Source organism: Panthera leo, chromosome D3 (assembly GCF_018350215.1).
Source record: "Panthera leo isolate Ple1 chromosome D3, P.leo_Ple1_pat1.1, whole genome shotgun sequence".
NCBI lineage: Eukaryota > Metazoa > Chordata > Mammalia > Carnivora > Felidae > Panthera > Panthera leo.
The window spans coordinates 65,881,694-65,901,274 of record NC_056690.1 but is presented as its reverse complement, the minus strand read 5'-3'; the positions used below and the strand labels follow the sequence as shown (position 1 = coordinate 65,901,274).

The 19,581-nt window shown below is 41.7% G+C and overlaps 1 protein-coding gene across 10 annotated transcripts in view; it reads right to left on the bottom strand.

Moving 5' to 3' along the window:
• Window positions 1–19,581, bottom strand: part of SLC14A2 (solute carrier family 14 member 2) — a 431,742-nt gene that overhangs the window by 216,548 nt on the left and 195,613 nt on the right. The gene's annotated exons all lie outside the window — the stretch shown is intronic.

Sequence of the window (19,581 nt, the reverse complement as noted above, 5' to 3'; positions counted from 1 at the left end):
AGTTTTCCAATCCAGTGGCCTAGGACGTTGGTGTGACGAGGATGCAGACAATCTGCCAAAGTGGAGGGAGAGGGGGCATGGTTGTCCATCAGAAGGGACAGTCTGGGAGCAGGCAGAAGCAGGTCAGGCAGTTACAAACCAAGAGTGCAGCCTTGAGGTCAGGCAAAACAGGAGACCAGAAACAAGAAAGTAGGTCAATACTAGATCAAAACTGTGCAGCCCCAACAAGGCAGCCTTGCTACTCCTCAGACAGGAAGCTCTTTATTTCCCTTGACAGAGTAGGAATCAACACCTAAGTCCCAGGGCAACATCAGATTCAGACCTAAGAACTCAAAGTGTCCATCATTCTGAGCTTATGGAAGATTCTTATCTATGACTCAAAGTAACAATAGCAATGGTTTTCCTTTATTGCACAATGTCTCTGTGTCCTGGGTCAACTCAAGGACTTTATCTTTGAGGTAGCTTCTATTACTCTCCTCATTTACAGATGACAAAGTACAGAGGCTAACTTGCCAAACGTCACACAGCTAATAAGAAGTAGTGCCAGCCACTCAGATAATTTACTCTTAGAATTCTGTCCATCAGATGGGGAAAGTAGTTTTAAGGTTGTAGTCTTCAGACCCTGTCCTCTTGTAGGTTAACCTCCCATTTACTAGGCTTACTAGGTTCACCTCCCCCTTAGTTGCTGATACGAGTATTCTGGTGCGCAGAGAACTCTTTTAACTTCTAATAAGCTGGAGAAGTTCTTCTCATGAGGAGGGAAAAGAAAACCAGGTCCAGAGTTTATGCTGAAATCCCAGGCTACCCAATTGCTGTTATGGTCCTGGAGTGAGTGCCCATAGGTGGACCTGGCCAGGGCTGGGGGTGGATGGAGCATTAGGAGGCAATCACATAGGATTCAGAGTGTGTATGTGAGAGCAAAAGCTATAGAGCAATACTTCTGGATTTAGTCCAGGCTGTCACGAATTAATGGCTGACAGAAAGAAAAGAAAGACTTGGAAAAAAAAATTCTTGAAAGCTGTGTTTGCATGGAGAGGAGCTCAGTCTGAGCTGCCTGGAGAAGGCCTATATTCATGCCCCTTTGGAAGCCCTGGCCATCCATTTTCATTAGTTTTATGATTTGATCAACTTACAAAGGTCACTTTTTAGCTTCCTGTGAACCACAATATTATGACTGGGCTTAAATAATGCCAAAGCGATTCATTGAGAAGGGAAACATTCAGTTACACTAGTCACTGGGCACTGAAACTAGCTTTCCAAAGCTGAATTGCTCCCTTGTAAGGCAAGGGTCTTGCTTATGAAAACAGAGCACAGAGTCTCCAAGGACTGCTCCATATAGGGCAGAGCCTGGGGGAGACTGTCCAGGTAGGAAGTGTGAGCTGGCACCACTTCTCTCCCTGGAGAGTGGTGTGGTCTCTTTTCTTTGAGTTCCCCCACACTGTGACTCCTGTGCCTCTCCCACCCCCAACACTTGCTAGCGTAGACATGGTGCCATCTTCTTGAAAATTCTGCGCCAAGTGTAGACACAACTCTTCTGTGTTTTTCCTTAGCACAGCAGAGACCAGTCTACAATGATGTGGCTAATTACATGTAATGATTTCTTTGGCATCTCTTCCTCGCTAGCCTCTAAGCATCATAGGAGCAAGAACTAGATTGGCTGTTTTCATCCCCACATCCCGGCACCTACCACAGTGTGCGAAGCCCATTGTAGATGCTCCAGGAATAGCTGCTCATTGACATTTTTTTTTAAAGGGAAAACCAAAAGAGAATATCCCAGAAAATACAGACAGCATGAGAATCGGTAGTTTCTTTACTGAATACTGCTAAAGATCAAATCCCTTATTCTAACCCAAGTTAACCACACGTGGGAATCTGAAAAGCAAATCATATACCTTTGCTATTTCAATGCCAACTCTGCAATGTCTTTCCCTGATCTTGAGATGCTAGAGGTCTCAGATAACATTGGGGTTACACAGGGTCATTGGGAAAATTAAAGGAGATACTGCACAGAAAATGCCCAGTGCCTAGTATGGCCAATAATGAACTCCGTGTGTGTCCCTCATAGCTCTGTGCTGGGTTCTTAGCCAGGTAACTTTGTTGGCACTGGATTACCTCTAGGCACTACAAGTTGGTCTTCTTGTCTATTTTCGTAGCATAGGACAGACATGAACCTTTAATTTAACTTTCTTCCTAGATCATTACTACATTTTTACTCTTGGTTTCTAATCTGAGGGATGCTATTCATTGCTTGCTTGAGTGGAAATGGTATTTTTTAGCCTTCAGCAGAATGGGTTTCCTTTAAACAGTTGCTTTGGCTATTATATATATCATCTTAATCAGAGTCTTATATAAAAATCTCTCTTTCTTTTGTAAACACACATGCATGAACATACATGTGTGCACACACATGGAGCCTTTCTTTAAAGTTGTACCTGAACTCTGTCAAACTAGTTTGTGTACATACAGATAACAGGAGGTGAATCCTCTCGGCTGTAGGGTCAAAAATATTTCTTTGTGTTTTTCTGGCAGGGTTGTGGTTTCAATAGTAATAGAAGGGACCCCTTCCCCCATTAGCATATGTTCTCCTTGACCTGCTTGAGCCAGTCATGCAGAGAAATGCTGATTTGCTGCCTACTATCACAGGAATGATTTTGAAGGTTTAATTCAAGTGATTTTATTTAACCAACCTGCACTGAGCACCTACCATAAACAAAGAACTTAACACATTTTGTACTTAATAGGAGTCTTTATTTTTGTCTTTCCATATCCTTGAGGGCACCATGTTGCTGCTCATTTCTACAGCTTCAGTGCCTGGCACAGTATACAGTAAGTGCCCAATAAATGTTTTGTTGAATGTATGACTGAAGACAGAGGGCAACAGGAAGTCAGGAGTGTAAGAGTATTTGTAACTCAAGCTTACCAGGCCCTCAGAAGGCAGCAGGGAATCACATACAATAAGAGTATGGGTTTTGTTCTCAGTATGAGTGTGGATTTTCCTTCTGGCAGGAACTATCTACTAAGAAGTTAATTATCCTTTTCAAGTCTCAATCTCCTCATCAATAAAATGGTGGAAACAACAGGTGATTTTGAGGGTTAACCCACTGTTGATGTGCCATAGTGAGTGTTCAACACACAAGTACAACTCCCATACTGCTGCTGGGGTGATGGTGAACATTTCTGCATAGTGAACACTTAATAATCTCCAATGTAAGTTGTGCGTGGGGAAAAGAGAGACAGGGGCCATGTGAGATGGAGGTGGCTGGGGGGCTGGAGCAGATGGGTCAGCTCTCTGATGGGGGGGCTTAAATGAGGTGGGGACCCTTGCAGTGTACCGTGATGGTGGGCATGGCTGGCTCCTTGGTGGGAGCACATCTGGTATCAGCAGAAGACAACTATCTTGTCTGACAGTAGGGTTCTGGATGAATGACTATATCTCCTCAATGTGTGTTCCACCATCTAGAAACAAGGAAGTGCCAGGCCCATAGCCCTGATCTCTTTTATGTCCCCTTAGGGTCTGCCAGTATTAGCTGTGTCTCAGTAAGGTGCACTCTCTGGTTGCTTTTTACCAGATTTTAGAGTCTAAGCACAGCTCTCAAGGACCTTGCTTAGAGGGCAAGAAAAATGGGAGGGAAATGGAAAGAAGATGAAAAGACAGAGCAAAGCAGACTGTGTGTGGCGGGGGGGTGGGGGGGGGAAGGGGGGAGGGCAGGTCTGGAATGGAAAGCACTAATTCAGAACAGCACTCCACCCTCTGTTATCTATTCCTTGGTCCAATCTGGCTGAAATCCTGAGCAGAGGACAGTATGCTTTAGAAGAAAATATGCAAAGAAGTTCAAGTGTGCCTTTCCTTTTTATTTGCATCTCAGTTCATTTTAATCAAGCACCCTCCCCCTTTCCTTGCAACCTGTTTTTTGGGTTTGTTTCTTCGTTTGTTGGGAATGCGTGCCTTTTGGTTTTACCTGCTCTACTGAAACAGTTTTGGGTTTTGACTTTTCCAAAATGAAATCTCTAGCCATTCTGATTTTCTCAGCTTCTGGCCCCACTGGCATCTCCATTTTGCTTTAATTATCCAATTACTGAAGCTATCCAACCTATTTATTCAGGCAATCAAGGCTTTAAATGCATGGATTTATCATCACCTCAAATCACTTGTCACTGTGGTTGAACAAAAATAGAAAGGTAACCAGAATGCTGCAGGAGGTTTGAATCAACATACTTCTCCTGGTCATTACTGTCAAGGTTCCCATATGCAAACACAAAAATTGTAGAAGGGGATGCTCTGACAGGGGTGGGGGGGGGGGAGAGGACAAAAGAGTGTGCACAGAAAGGGGATGAAGACTGGAAGGGTTTTGTTTCTGTTCCTCCGAGGATTGGCCTGTACTCCTTACCTGATTTTCCCCACATCCCTCCTTCCCTACTCTTCTCTCTGTAAGGAGGGGCACAGATTGCTGCTTCTCCCTATTTCCTCTATTAACAATGTTGTTGAGTACCGATGTGAAAAGATACAGAGGACTTGGGGGTTAATTTTTATCTGTCAGTTGTACCTTAATAAAGCTGAAGAATGAAAACAAAAACACAGAGCTTGGGAGTTATCAGAGGAAAGAGGAGTGGTCTATAGATCTGGGCTGTTACAGGAAATTCATCTGCTTTCTGGAGTTACCCAGAGTAAGTCCATTTCTTCATTTATCAGACTGCTCTGAACATACTTAAAAACAGACTACTTTTTAAAACATAAACAGCCTTATTTCTTTCAAACATTTCTCATTCGTCATTCTAGGCATTTTACCCCAATGTATCAACTTCTTTATTGAAGGGTGGTAACCCTCAAATTTAACATAAAACTCCAAGGGTGTTATGTGCAGTGAAGGGCAATCACCTCCCTCTCTCCGGGCATGGTATTACTATTAATAGAGCCTCAAAACTTTTTAAGCTTTTTTTGGCATGTCATATGCTGCTGTTTAGCCACGTTCCCCATGATGTGCTTCCTTGGTTGTGAGCTTTTGAGAAACCTACATACAGAAACTTATACTTAGCCTTCTACATTTTAATAGGTTAAATGTGGCCCACTGTATGAGCCATAAAGACCAGTTTAGATTGCAGCCACTGCAGCAAATGTATTTGCCACTTTTACTAAAACTGTAGTTTTCTGTATCCTCATCCTTGTTATTAAGGCTGTCAATCTGAACCATGTTGATACAGAACACTGGGACAGGCCACTAGATACTACCCTATTGCTCCATTAATCAGTATTCTCAGGGTTAGCTTTCCCAATCAAAGGCAAAGTCTTACACTGTTAGGTCCCTGGTGTTCCACCAGCACTAATATTTTTAGTATGAAAGTAAGAATAATGGACTAGCTTTGTGAAAACTGTCTTAGTACGACACCAACTTAAAAGAGGACTCTACCAGGTCCAGACCCATCCACAACTTCACAATTTGTGTTTTCTCATGTGGGTGATATCATAACACTAGCTGATGCTGTACTCACTTTTCATGTATAAATTTCTCAATAATATACTGTGTGGTAACAAATGTAATTGACCCATTCTATTTGTTTTCTCCAAATTAATTTAAAATACTCTCTCACTTCCTTTCTCTTTGAGTTTGGCTAATATCCTCACACTTGCAGGTTTCCATCTGTGAGTTTGGTCAAAGCAAGTTTATCAGCAAAATTTCGAAGAATCAGCTTCATCTCCACTTGGCAGCATGTGGTAAATGAAGGTATTTCTGGTGAGATTTATTGTATCACCTTCGAGGAAATGCTAACTCCAGAGAGGAGCAGATTGCAGAGAACTGTATATTAAAGTTCCTCTTCCTATCTCTGGGCCCAGGTGGAGGGGACAAATGGATTCTTACCTGACTGCAAAATATGATATATTATTATAAACAGAGTCTTGAATTATAGAAAATACTAGTTAGCATAATTACATTACCATATTTTTATATGGAGATTATTATTCAAATACCAAACAGGCAATCTTCCATTGGAAAAAACCAATAAACACTCTCAATCCAGACTTCCACTGTTATGTATGTCACAGTACAAAACAATTTTAAAGTTTAAAACCCATTACATTACAAGAGCTATTCACTTCAAGTAGGTGGCAATTTGCTTCTTTTTTTTCACCCCACGTTTTGATAGCTATTCACCTCTATCAATTCTTATCTTGCCCATTCTTTAGAAACCAATTGCAGTTTAAAAAGTGCCCATCTATTTCTGATTGAAATCTTCACATGCTGGTTTTTTAAACTATTTTTCAATCTCTTAATAAAATAGATTGCCTCCAGGCTGTCAGTTAGTAAACCCACTAACAATGCAGTGATTCCAAGGACTGCCCTAGCTCATGGGTTTTCCTTGCTCTTGGTTCTGTCCAAGAAACCCCAGATTTCCATTATTGCTGCTACATGTACAAAACAGTTTAATGGATTAAACTTACGTAAACTTGTACAAGCAACAAAAACAATATCCTGATTAAACTGAGTTAACCTCTCAGACTTTTAGTCCATGAAATAGAAAATAGGTCTTACACCTTTTTCTTTTATTTGTTAACAGTTGACATCTCAGAGTCTCGTCGGATTGAAAAGTCTTTCCCTATCATTGAGCACAACCTCCATTTGTAAGAGGGGCTCTCAGTCCATCAGTCTTAGAGCAAATACTTCTTAAGGACCCACCCTTGTCTGGAAAGTAAAGGAAGCATAGATATTATGTTGGTCCCTGAGGGCTCCTGCTTTAGAGAGAGAATAATATGAAGCAATCTACAAAGTTAAGGGGGGAGGTTCAGACTACGGGATCACCTGTGATTCAGAGATGGAAGAAATAAGGAGGTGAAGGAGTGGTCCCCAATACCCAGGAAGGTCCCTCAGAGATGGTGATGAGGTTATGTGAGGTGGAGAGGACCATCTGGTGCTGAAGAATAAGTATTATGAGCATGGGGTGAACCAAAGGCAGGGAGAAGTTGGCCATAACGACACTTTCCCCTCCATCCACCTCATCTCAGAGGAGGAAAAGCCACATTTTCTTTTCTGTTGTACCACAGTCATACTCAGTGCCCACTCTGGACTTTCATGCCCATTCCACAGCCTGGGTCTCATCATTCCCCAGGGTTTGAATGTCCTGTGACTTTAAATGATTCTCACATCATCATGATTTGAATCAGATCAAGGTAAATTCCTTCCCAAACCCAAATACAGGAATCAGGAAACTTTAGGACAATGGAACTCCACAAGCATTTATTGATCTCATGTCAATTGATGACATTGCACATTGTCAGACTTCCACATCCTTCTACCTCACAGAAGTGTGACAGATAAGGTAAGGGCCATGAGAATAGCAGGGAGAACTCTGAGAGGGCATTTCCTGTTTGGAGAAGTCAGAGCAAGTTATATGCATTTGAGATGACTTTTAGAAATGACTGAGGCTTTTATATTCATCATAAGAAGAAGGCCTAGAAATATAAAAGCATAGGAGAGGCAAAGCATGGACATAGGCAAGCTGAGATTACATTCAAGGAAAAGCAAATAGTTCTGTTTGGCTAACTGCATTGACAATACAATTTTATTAATTATAAAACAGTATCTAGTGCATGCTTTCTGTTAAAGGCATCACATTCTGCTCTTTACAAGCATTATTTCAATTAACTCTCGCATATATATCAGCATGTGAGGGGGTACTGAACACATGGGGAAACTGAAGCTTGAGTAGGTTAAGGATCCTGTCTGCAGTCTCTTAGCAAATAAATGTTGAGGCCAGGACCTAAGTCTCATCCATATTGAGAAGCATATAGTTTGGGGAAGATAAAGATTTATTTTGAGGAGGTAACACAGAAGAGTTGATGGAGCACATCTCCAGAGAAAAGGAAGAGAGATCACTTAGAAAATTTGCTGTCATGACAAATGAGAGCCTTTGTAAAATATACAAAAGGAATTTATTTGCTAATATAAGGGCATCAAAATTTCAGACAAACTCTTACCCCTGATGTTGGATTTGATGGCTCAAGGTCAACCCAGCAGACACTTAATAACTGAGGCTGTATCTATGTGCCAACAAATCCCATCTTGAGATCCCATCTTCCACCAGGCTGCCCTGAGCACCCACATGACCCTATACTAGGGAGACAAAAATGCTGGATAGTTGTAGTCCAGGCCTTTGTAGAGAACCATGTGAGAACCATGAACACACTACAGGTGCCTCACAAGGCCAAATCAAGATTGAAGGTCAGGGGCTTGCACATTAGGGAACAGCAGAGCAATTGGAGTTGGTGACTTCTCTTGGGCTCTGCCTCACATTGATCATGCTGGCTGTTTTCCAGCACAGAAACTAGCTCTCCTGGGTTAGGATGTATGTGCTGGGCTGACTCCCTGGGGTATGATGAGCAAAAATCTGATCAGGGACTGAGTATTCTAGGCCACTTGTTAATTAATTACCTCTTTAGTGTTCTAGCTACTTTCTTTGGAAGAAGGCTTCATAATGGTGATTTCCCCAAAGCTACACCGGAAACTCCTTTCAGTCACCTGGGTCTGGTCTGCCCCTGCAATAGGGGAGTGTCTTGTCATTTTTTTTCCTTCCTTGCCATGAAGAACACTGAACAAGGAGGGTGCCATGCTGAGGAATGCTGTTATCCTTTCTAACACTGCTATTTTTATTATAAAAGATGGAGACATAGTAGGAGGTTAATGGCTGCTCAGAATAAAAACAAATAGTGACTAAGAACAAATATGCAAATGAGGCATTGTCTTGCTGGGGGAATGATATTCAACAGTGAAGCTCTGTGCTCCAAGCCTCTTTGATTGCACAAACCAGGGGATGTGTGGACTCCTTTACCAGCACTGTACTGCCTTCCATTGTCAAGTAACCTAACAAGGAGACTTGGTTGGAAAAGTATGAGCCCTCCAAGGGCCAAGGGCTCTACCCAGGGCAGTCTGCTTCTTCCTCTCCCCAGCATCACTCTTCCCATTTCTTTCATCTGATTGAATGAATCATCATTTCACAATGACTTTCCTGTATGCCTTGCAAAGCCCAGGCCTGGGCACCAAGGGGCGAGTGATCCTGATAGGCCATCAGCCCTAGACCAGATTCACTGGGCTTGGATAATGCTTGTTTCCTCTGTACAGTACACACTCTGTAGAGTCCACAGCACACACATCACTGCTCCCCAGCACTGCTTGCTGACAACTTCCAATTTCTAACATTTTCTAACTGTGCTGACACAGTGTCCTAACCTCCAGCCTTCTGTTGTCCCCATGCCCAATTTCCCCACAGTGTTCCTTCTTTGCAGTTATGAAAGAGGAAAGAGAATCAACCTTATTTGGGTGCATAATGTGCTAGGCGCTTCATAAGTGTTTTTATCTTATTTACTTCTTTTGATAATCCTACAAGGCATCTTTATTTTACTGTAAAGAAACTAAGGCACACAGAGGTTTAATAAATTACCCAAGGTCACTGAACTAGTTAGTAATAGGCCAAGATTCTTCATTAACCAGACATTGCATGCACACACATATACCACACACTCATTCACTTGCTAGGCATGTGTGTGTGTATTTTTTGATTGATAATAGGCATAATATATATAACTTCTTAATTCTTACAAAATACTGTCTCCAGAAATCCCTTGAGAAGAGAGTCTAATGGTCACTGTCAGACTTTAGCATAAATAATGCCATATAAAGAGCTATTCCCTCTACCTATTCAGCATTTAGCTTTATCTAATTATCAACCTAAATGAAATGTTTTATTATTGTTTCCAAATACAGTGTAAGAGATCTAAAATCAATTATGTAAGATCTTCTACATCCTTCTTCACTCATCTCCAGATCCTTTGTATCCCATGCTTGGGTCCTAAACTCCTTGTTTCCTCCCCCTTCTAAAATTAAGCCATTCATACCCATACAGAGAAGTCTCCTTAAGCATGGGGCTCACACTGGCCAAGGGCTTATGGAGCTCTCTGGCTTGTCCACTCTACCTGTTAGCCCAATTGATCTATAAATCTCTGTGTTTTGGAGGGTAGTGTGCAGAACTTCTTTCTTACCACCATGTGAAGTCCATCCACCTCTGCGGTCCCTCTGTATCTGGGTTATGTTTGCTTTCCAACCTGCCTTCTCAAGATACTCCCTTCAGTGCCTTCCTGAGGTCACAGTTTCCTTCCATAGGCAGAAACTGACAAGAGACTCCCACCCATACCACTCTCTCCCTTTTTCCTGAAATCCGTTAGTCAGTGTTAAATGGGTTACCACAATAGCCCTCTCATTTCTCTTGTGTATGTTTTGTCTATTCAATTTGATTTATAGCTTTGAGGGTAGGAGCCAGGCCTATGCTTTTCTCTAACCTCTGGTAGCAAATGTTCAACAAATCTAACTGCTAAAATGAAGCCATAGAAAGACACCGAGTTAGTGATTTGGAAACCCGTCTTTCATTCCAACCCTGTTACAAACCAGCTATTGTGATTTGGGGAAAGTTACTTAACTCTCAAAGACCGTTTTCCCCATCTGCAAAAATGGTGATGTGTGAGCAAATGGCTTCTAACACCTTTTTCAAAGTTTAGTGAACTGGTTAAACATTTGAAGAGAGAGGAAATTACAAAGAAAGGCCTGGCCCAAACCCTAATTAACACACAACTGTTCTGAAAATGGAGGCTGAGCTGTGAGCTATATGAATGAAGGAGCAAGAGACAGCACAGTTAATTAAGGCAGATTATTAAGTTTCCTTTAAAAAAATCACTAGGTCCAAGCAATCTGGTCCTCCTTAAGTGAGCCTTTAGGGAATGATGAAAAGAACTTTTGGAGGAAGATGGTGGCATAGGAGGACACTGGGCTCACCTTGTCCTGCTGATCACTTGGATTCCACCCATATCTGCCTAAATAGCCCAGAAAACCACCAGAAGACTAGCAGAATGGACTCTCCAGAGCCAAATGTAGACAAGAGGCCCATGGAAGAGGGTAGGAAGGGCGGAGAGGCAGTGCGCGCTACGCAGACTGGCGGGAGGGAGCCGGGCAGTGGAGGGGTAGCCCACCTGGCAAGGCAGAGCCCCTGAGTCTGGCTTGCAAAAGCAGAGGGGCCGGAATGCATGAGTTCTGACAGCCAGCAGGACTTAACATCTGGAATGTTATAAGTCAACAGCTCTGCTCAGAGAGTGGGAGGGCGAGAGGACACCAGGAGGGAGTGGGGTCAAGCCCCAGAAGACAGAGCTCAGCTTGAGGGGAGCAAAGGCACCGGCCAGTGCCATCTCCCTCTCCCATCCTCCAGCCAAAATCCCAAAGGGGACCAGTTCCCATTACTGAACTTGCTTGCCCTGCGCAAACACCCAATGCTGTGATTCTGTGGATCCATCCCTCTGATGGGTCGGCCTCCCTCCCAGTGCTGCAGGGCCTCTCCCACAGGGGACCACCACCAGCAAAGCGAGCTAAGCCTGCCCCTCCTGCCAGTGTGCACCTTGCGGATCCACCCCGGCTAATACGCCAGATCCCATCAAAGAAGCACCACAAGCCTGGCAGTGTGCAAGTGGCCTAGACAGGGGCCACACCACTCCACAGTGAGTCCTGCCCCTGGGAGAGGGGAAGATAAGGTACACACCATTCTTACTGTGGCCCCAGCAGTGGGCTGGAGACAGACATCAGGTCTGACTGCGGCCCCGCCCACCAACACAAGTTACTCCAGACAGCACAGGGGAAGTGCCCTGCAGTTTGGCAGCCACCCCAAGGACTATCCAAAATGACAAAACGGAAGAATTCTCCTCAAAAGAAACTCCAGGAAGTAGTGACAACTAACAAACTGATCAAAAACGATTTAAGCAATATAACGGAACAAGAATTTAGAATAGTCATAAAATTAATCGCTGGGCTTGAAGAAAGTATAGAGAACAGCAGAGAATCTATTGCTACAGAGATCAAGGGACTAAGAAATAGTCATGAGGAGCTAAAAAATGCTATAAATGAGGTGCAAAGTAAAATGGAGGCGACCACAGCTCGGATTGAAGAGGCAGAGGAGAGAATAGGTGAATTAGAAGATAAAATTATATAAAAAGAGGAAGCTGAGAAAAAGAGAGATAAAAAAATCCAGGAGTATGAGGGGAGAATTAGAGAACTAAGTGATGCAATCAAACAGAACAATATCCGTATAATAGGAATTCCAGAAGAGGAAAAGGGAGAGAAAAGGGCTAAAGGTGTACTTGAACAAATCATAGCTGAGAACTTCCCTGATCTGGGGAAGGAAAAAGGGACTGAAATCCAAGAGGCACAGAGAACTCCCTTCAGACGTAACTTGAATCGATCTTCTGCACGACATATCATAGTGAAACTGGCAAAATACAAGGATAAAGAGAAAATTCTGAAAGCAGCTAGGGATAAACATGCTCTAACATATAAGGGGAGACCCATAAGACTAGTGACAGACCTATCTACTGAAACTTGGCAGGCCAGAAAGGAATGGCAGGAAATCTTCAATGTGATGAACAGAAAAAATATGCACCCGAGAATTCTTTATCCAGCAAGTCTGTCATTCAGAATAGAAGGAGAGATAAAGGTCTTCCCAAACAAACAAAAACTGAAGGAATTCATCACCACTAAACTAGCCCTACAAGAGATCCTAAGGGGGATTCTGTGAGTGAAATGTTGCAAGGACCACAAAGTGCCAGAGACATCACTACAAGCATGAAACCTACAGACATCACAATGACTCTAAACCCATATATTTCCATAATAACACTGAATGTAAATGGACTAAATGCGCCAACCAAAAGACACAGGGTATCAGAATGGATAAAAAAACAAGACCCATCTATTTGCTGTCTACAAGAGACTCATTTTAGACCTGAGGACACCTTCAGATTGAACGTGAGGGGATGGAGAACTATCTATCATGCTACTGGAAGTCAAAAGAAAGCTGGAGTAGCCATACTTATATCAGACAAACTAGACTTTAAATTAAAGGCTGTAATAAGAGATGAAGAAGGGCATTATATAATAATTACAGGGTCTATCCATGAGGAAGAGCTAATAATTATAAATGTCTATGCACCCAATATGGGAGCCCCCAAATATATAAAACAATTAATCACGAACATAAGCAACCTTAGTGATAAGAATGTGGTAACTGCAGGGGACTTTAATACTCCACTTACAACAATGGATAGATCATCTAGACACAAGATCAATAAAGAAACAAGGGTGCTGAATGATAGTTGGATCAGATGGACTTGACAGACATATTTAGAACTCTGCATCCCAAAGCAACAGAATATACTTTCTTCTTGAGTGCACATGAAACATTCTCCAAGACAGATCACATACTGGGTCACAAAACAGCCCTTCATAAGTATAAAAGAATTGCACCATGCACACTTTCAGACTACAATGCTATGAAAATTGAAATCAACCACAGGAAAAAGTCTGGAAAACCTCCAAAAGCATGGAAGTTAAAGAACACCCTACTAAAGACTGAATGGGTCAACCAGGCAATTAGAGAAGAAATTAAAAAATATATGGAAACAAATGAAAATGAAAATACAACAATCCACATGCTTTGGGATGCAGTGAAAGCAGTCCTGAGAGGAAAATACATTGCAATCCAGGCCTATCTCAAGAAACAAGAAAAATCCCAAATACAAAATCTAACAGCACACCTAAAGGAAAGAGAAGCAGAACAGCAAAGACACCCCAAACCCAGCAGAAGAAGATAAATAATAAAGATCAGAGCAGAAATAAATAATATAGAATCTAAAAAAACTGTAGAGAAAATCAATGAAACCTAGAGTTGGTTTTTTGAAAAAATAAGCAAAATTGATAACCCCCTAGCCAGGCTTCTCAAAAAGAAAAGGGAGATGACCCAAATAGATAAAATCATGAATGAAAATGGAATTATTACAACCAATCCCTCAGAAATACAAGCAATTATCAGGGAATACTATGAAAAATTATATGCCAACACACAGGACAATCTGGAAGATATGGAAAAATTCCTAAGCACCCGCACACTTCCAAAACTCAAACAGGAAGAAATAGAAAACTTGAACAGACCCATAACCAGCAAAGAAATTGAATCAGTTATCAAGAATCTCCCAACAAATAAGAGTCCAGGACCAGATGGCTTCCCAGGGGAATTCTACCAGACATTTAAAGCAGAGATAATACCTATCCTTCTCAAGATGTTCCAAAAAAATAGAAAGGGAAGGAAAACTTCCAGACTCATTCTATGAAGCCAGCAGTACTTTGATTCCTAAACCAGACAGAGACCCAGCAAAAAAGGAGAACTACAGGCCAATATCCCTGATGAATATGGATGCAAAAATTCTCAGTAAGATACTAGCAAATCGAATTCAACAGCATATAAAAAGAATTATTCACCATGATCAAGTGGGATTCATTCCTGGGCCGCAGGGCTCGTTCAACATTCGCAAATCAATCAATGTGATACATCACATTAATAAAAGAAAAGATAAGAACGATATGATCCTGTCAATTGATGCAGAAAAAGCATTTGACAAAATTGAGCATCCTTTCTTAATAAAAACCCTTGAGAAAGTCGGGATAGAAGAAACATACTTAAACATCATAAAAGCCATTTATGAAAATCCCACAGCTAATATCATCCTCAATGGGGAAAAACTGAGAGCTTTCCCCCTGAGATCAGGAACACGACAGGGATGTCCACTCCCACCGCTGTTGTTTTACATAGTTTTAGAAGTGCTAGCATCAGCAATCAGACAACAAAAGGAAATCAAAGGCATCAGAATTGGCAAAGATGAAGTTAAGCTTTCACTTTTTGCAGATGACATGATATTATACATGGAAAATCCGACAGACTCCACCAAAAGTCTGCTAGAACTGATACATGAATTCAGCAAAGTGGCAGAATACAAAATCAATGTACAGAAATCAGTTGCATTCTTATACACTAACAATGAAGCAACAGAAAGACAAATAAAGAAACTGATCCCATTCACAATTGCACCAAGAAGCATAAAATACCTAGGAATAAACCTATCCAAAGATGTAAAAGATCTGTAGGCTGAAAACTATAGAAAGCTTATGAAGGAAATTGAAGAAGATATAAAGAAATGGAAAAACATTCCATGCTCATGGATTCGAAGAATAAGTAATGTTCAAATGTCAATACTACCCAAAGCTGTCTACACATTCAATGCAATCCCAATCAAAATTGCACCAGCATTCTTCTCAAAGCTAGAACAATGGGGCGCCTGGGTGGCTCAGTTGGTTGGGCATCCGGCTTCGGCTCAGGTAATGATCTCACGGTCTGTGGGTTCGAGCCCCACGTTGGGCTCTGTGCTGACAGCTCGGAGCCTGGAGCCTGTTTCAGATTCTGTGTCTCCCTCTCTCTCTGCCCCTCCCCTGCTCATGGTCTGCCTCTCTCTGTCTCAAAAATAAATAAAAACATTAAAAAAAATTTTTTTTAAAAAGCTAGAACAAGCAATCCTAAAATTTGTATGGAATCACAAAAGACCCCAAATAGCCAAAGTAATATTGAAGAAGAAGACCAAAGCAGGAGGCATCACAATCCCAGACTTTAGCCTCTACTACAAAGCTGTAATCGTCAAGACAGCATGGTATTGGCACAAAAACAGACACACAGACCAATGGAATAGAATAGAAACCCCAGAATTAGACCCACAAAAGTATGGCCAACTAATCTTTGACAAAGCAGGAAAGAAAATCCAATGGAAAAAAGACAGTCTCTTTAACAAATGGTGCTGGGAGAGCCGGACGGAAACATGCAGAAGAATGAAACTAGACCACTTTCTTACACCATTCACAAAAATAAACTCAAAATAGATAAAGGACCTGAATGTGAGACAGGAAACCATCAAAACCCTAGAGGAGAAAGCAGGAAAAAACCTCTCTGACCTCAGCCACAGCAATTTCTTACTTGACACATCCCAAAAGGCAAGGGAATTAAAAGCAAAAATGAACTATTGGGACCTCATGAAGATAAAAAGCTTCTGCACTGCAAAGGAAACAATCAACAAAACTAAAAGGCAACCAATGGGATGGGAAAAGATATTTGCAAATGACATATCAGACAAAGGGCTAGTATCCAAAATCTATAAAGAACTCATCAAAACTCCACACCTGAAAAACAAATAATCCAGTGAAGAAATGGGCAGAAAACATGAATAGACACTTCTCTAAACAAGACATCCGGATGGCCAACAGGCACATGAAAAGATGCTCAATATAGCTCCTCATCAGGGAAATACAAATTAAAACCACACTCAGATACCACATCAAGCCAGTAAGAGTGGCTAAAATGAAGAAATCAGGAGACTATAGATGCTGGCAAGGATGTGGAGAAACGGGAACCCTCTTGGACTGTTGGTGGGAATGCAAACTGGTGCAGCCGTTCTGGAAAACAGTGTGGAGGTTCCTCAAAAAATTAAAAATAGATCTACCCTATGACCCAGCAATGGCACTGCTAGGAATTTACCCAAGGGATACAGGAGTGCTGATGCATAGGGACACTTGTACCCCAATGTTTATAGCAGCACTTTCAACAATAGCCAAATTATGTTAAGAGCCTAAATGTCCATCAGCTGATGAATGGATAAAGAAATTGTGGTTTATATACACAATGGAATACTACATGGCAGTGAAAAAGAATGAAATATGGCCTTTTGTAGCAATGTGGATGGAACTGGAGAGTGTTATGCTAAGTGAAATAAATCATACAGAGAAAGACAGATACCATATATTTCCACTCTTATGTGGATCCTGAGAAACTTAACAGAAGACCATGGGGGAGGGGAAGGAGGAAAAAAAAAAAAAAAGGTTAGAGAGGGAGTGAGCCAAAACATAAGAGACTTAAAAACTGAGAACAAACTGAGGTTTGATGGGGGGTTGGAGGGAGGGGAAGGTGGGTGATGGGTATTGAGGAGGGCACCTGTTGGGATGAACACTGGGTGTTGTATGGAAACCAATTTGAGAATAAATTTCATATAAAAAATAGTAATAAAAAAGAACTTTTGGAGTGCAGTGGATCAGGTTCCTCAATCACAGACCCTCACTGGATCTGGCTGCAATGGCAGGTTCCCCCACTGCAGAGATCAGAACTCGGGACCCCAGGGGAGCCACAGAAGAATTCCAGGTGCTCCAGAAGGTAGCTTGACTTGGAAGATCACACTCAAGCACTCTGTCTTCCTTTTACTCTAGACTCTTATCACAGACTAGAATTTCTTTGTGGGGCTGAAATGTATGCAAAATGTTAAGTTAATTCTATTCTAAGACTGGCTAGGCTGGACAGGGCTGTCTGACTATAAGTGGGGGTCCTAGGAGCTAATGGTTGTCCATATCACAGAGTTTGACAAGAGGGAATGGAATGATGGGATAGGGCTTTTCCAGTGCTACTATAGAAAAGTCTGAGGGCTGTGCAGGTGAGATGGTCCTCCTTGAGCCTTGCCAGCATGCTTCTGTTCAGATAGGTCCTTGCCTCTCAAAACATCTGCACAAAGAGTGGCTTCTTATGCTTAGCCGTAAGTCTACTGTCACAGGCAGGTTCTTGCTAGAAATGTGAGCTCCCCAGACTCCTGGATTGATGGATTTAGCTTTTAAAAATGTAACTGTGTTAATTTATCCAGTAAGTATTTTTACTTTTGCAAAAAATGAAAACACACAGTATATATTATTTTATAAGGTAATTTTTAATTTAATGATACATTATAAACATCTCTTCATGCCAATAAATTCAGAATCTAACATCTTTGTTCTTTTCTTCCTTGTCCTTATTGCATAACTCCATTTGTGATCCCGATCAATGTTCCTCCATATATATAAGACAGTGAATTTTGCCTTTGCTCCCTGGACTCTCTCTCATCCCTGTTCATTAATACACCTGTTACTCAGTCCTTTTATGCATCAGGCACTTGTGAGGGGATGTTGTCAATGCTTACAGGAAAAGTACATGGATTTCTCCCAAGAGAGCAACAGATTCCCATCTCTTCCCAGAAATCTAGAACCAATGGTAGAGAACAAGTTTTGGGAGCTCATTAAGAATCATTTTATCACCAGTTCATCACGATGAGCCACTATTCAACAAGAACTACTAGTCATCATCCTGAATAACTTCAGGGAAGCTTAATTTATGTCTTATATTTATTAAATAGAACCCAAATGGAAGTTTCAGTTAGTTTTTCTTCTTCTGGTTTGGGGTAGGAAGTGGGGCAGGATTTTTTTAAGTGCAATCCCAGGGATTGGTCCTTTCTATCATTAAATCTGCTACTCCTTCTGCTCACTTTCCTACCCTGACCCATGTCACCTTGAAGTGGTCCTCCCTCTTTTTGATTTTCCAATTATAATCCACATTTCAGGACAAACTTATATGGTATATGCTCTGCGGGTTATGTGCCCATAACCTCCAGCTCACAGGGGTAGCTCTCTCTCCAGCCCTCAGGGATTTCCCACAATTTTGTGATGCCCATTGTCAGTATTGTTCTCTGCTTATATTCATGTTAGCACTATTTCCCTCTGTACTTCCAATATTGTGTACAATTTCTTCAGTTACAATTCTGCAAAGCAGGTTTTTTTATTTTAAAGTTATGGTCTGTGGTCGCCATTTTATAGCTTCTTAAACATGGATCATTTCTATTCAACAATCCAAAGAAGTGACACTGCGCCCTTGAAAGGTGTTGTTTTATTTGAGTTGGATATAATACTGCTAAGACATATGCTATCCCCAGGGACTGGCTGTGTTGTGAGTTTTCCTTGTAAATGTCTAGCTTCCATCTTTAATTCCCAGGCTGGTGCTCCTTGTGTTGAATGACACATCATCCAGAAGTAATGCAGGTATAGTAGCAGGGTAATTTGCATATAAGCTTTCCCTCTGGGACTCCCTTTTAGGAAGGTAGGTTTCTTACATGGAACGAATGGACTTCAATCCAGATAGACTTGCTAAAAACAGTGAACTCTTTCTTACTTGAAAACAGTGTTGTATACCTGTCATTGCTCTTTCATACATCTTATTTCAGATCTTCACTGCACCCTTGTGTGAAAGGTAGGGCATTTATTTTAATCCCCATTTGACAGATAAAGTAAGTGAGGCCTGAAGAGGTCTTATGACTTGCCTAAGGTCATATAGCAGCCAAGTTAGAACCACATGCCAGATACCCCTACCTGGGCTATCTCCTTGGCAACACAAATGATGATGTTCTGACAACCGTATCTGTTTCTCTACATCATTTTGCTTCTAAAATATGATCATATTTCTAATCCCATTTAATTCTCAAGAACCTTGGAAGAAACTTATCTGCATCATTGCTTCCAACTTGCAGTCAGAGAAACAAACAAAGAGACAAAAGGGGCTTTGCTGATCACATGGGGATCAATGGATGAGGTAGGAGAGAACTTGGTTCCCAGACCCTCCAGGTGGAACTTTGACACCCTTTTACACACACACTGTATACCTCAGAGGTTGGTCTCCCTGCTGCCAATAATTTTAAGTAGCATGAGTGTCAGCAGGAACTTCTGGGTGGTCTTCAAAGGAAACATGCCACCCAAATGAACCCATCACTTGGTACTAAGTGACAGGCAGGTGTGCAAGTGGTGTGGTCCCATGGAAAGAACCAAGGGGAGGAGGTCTTGG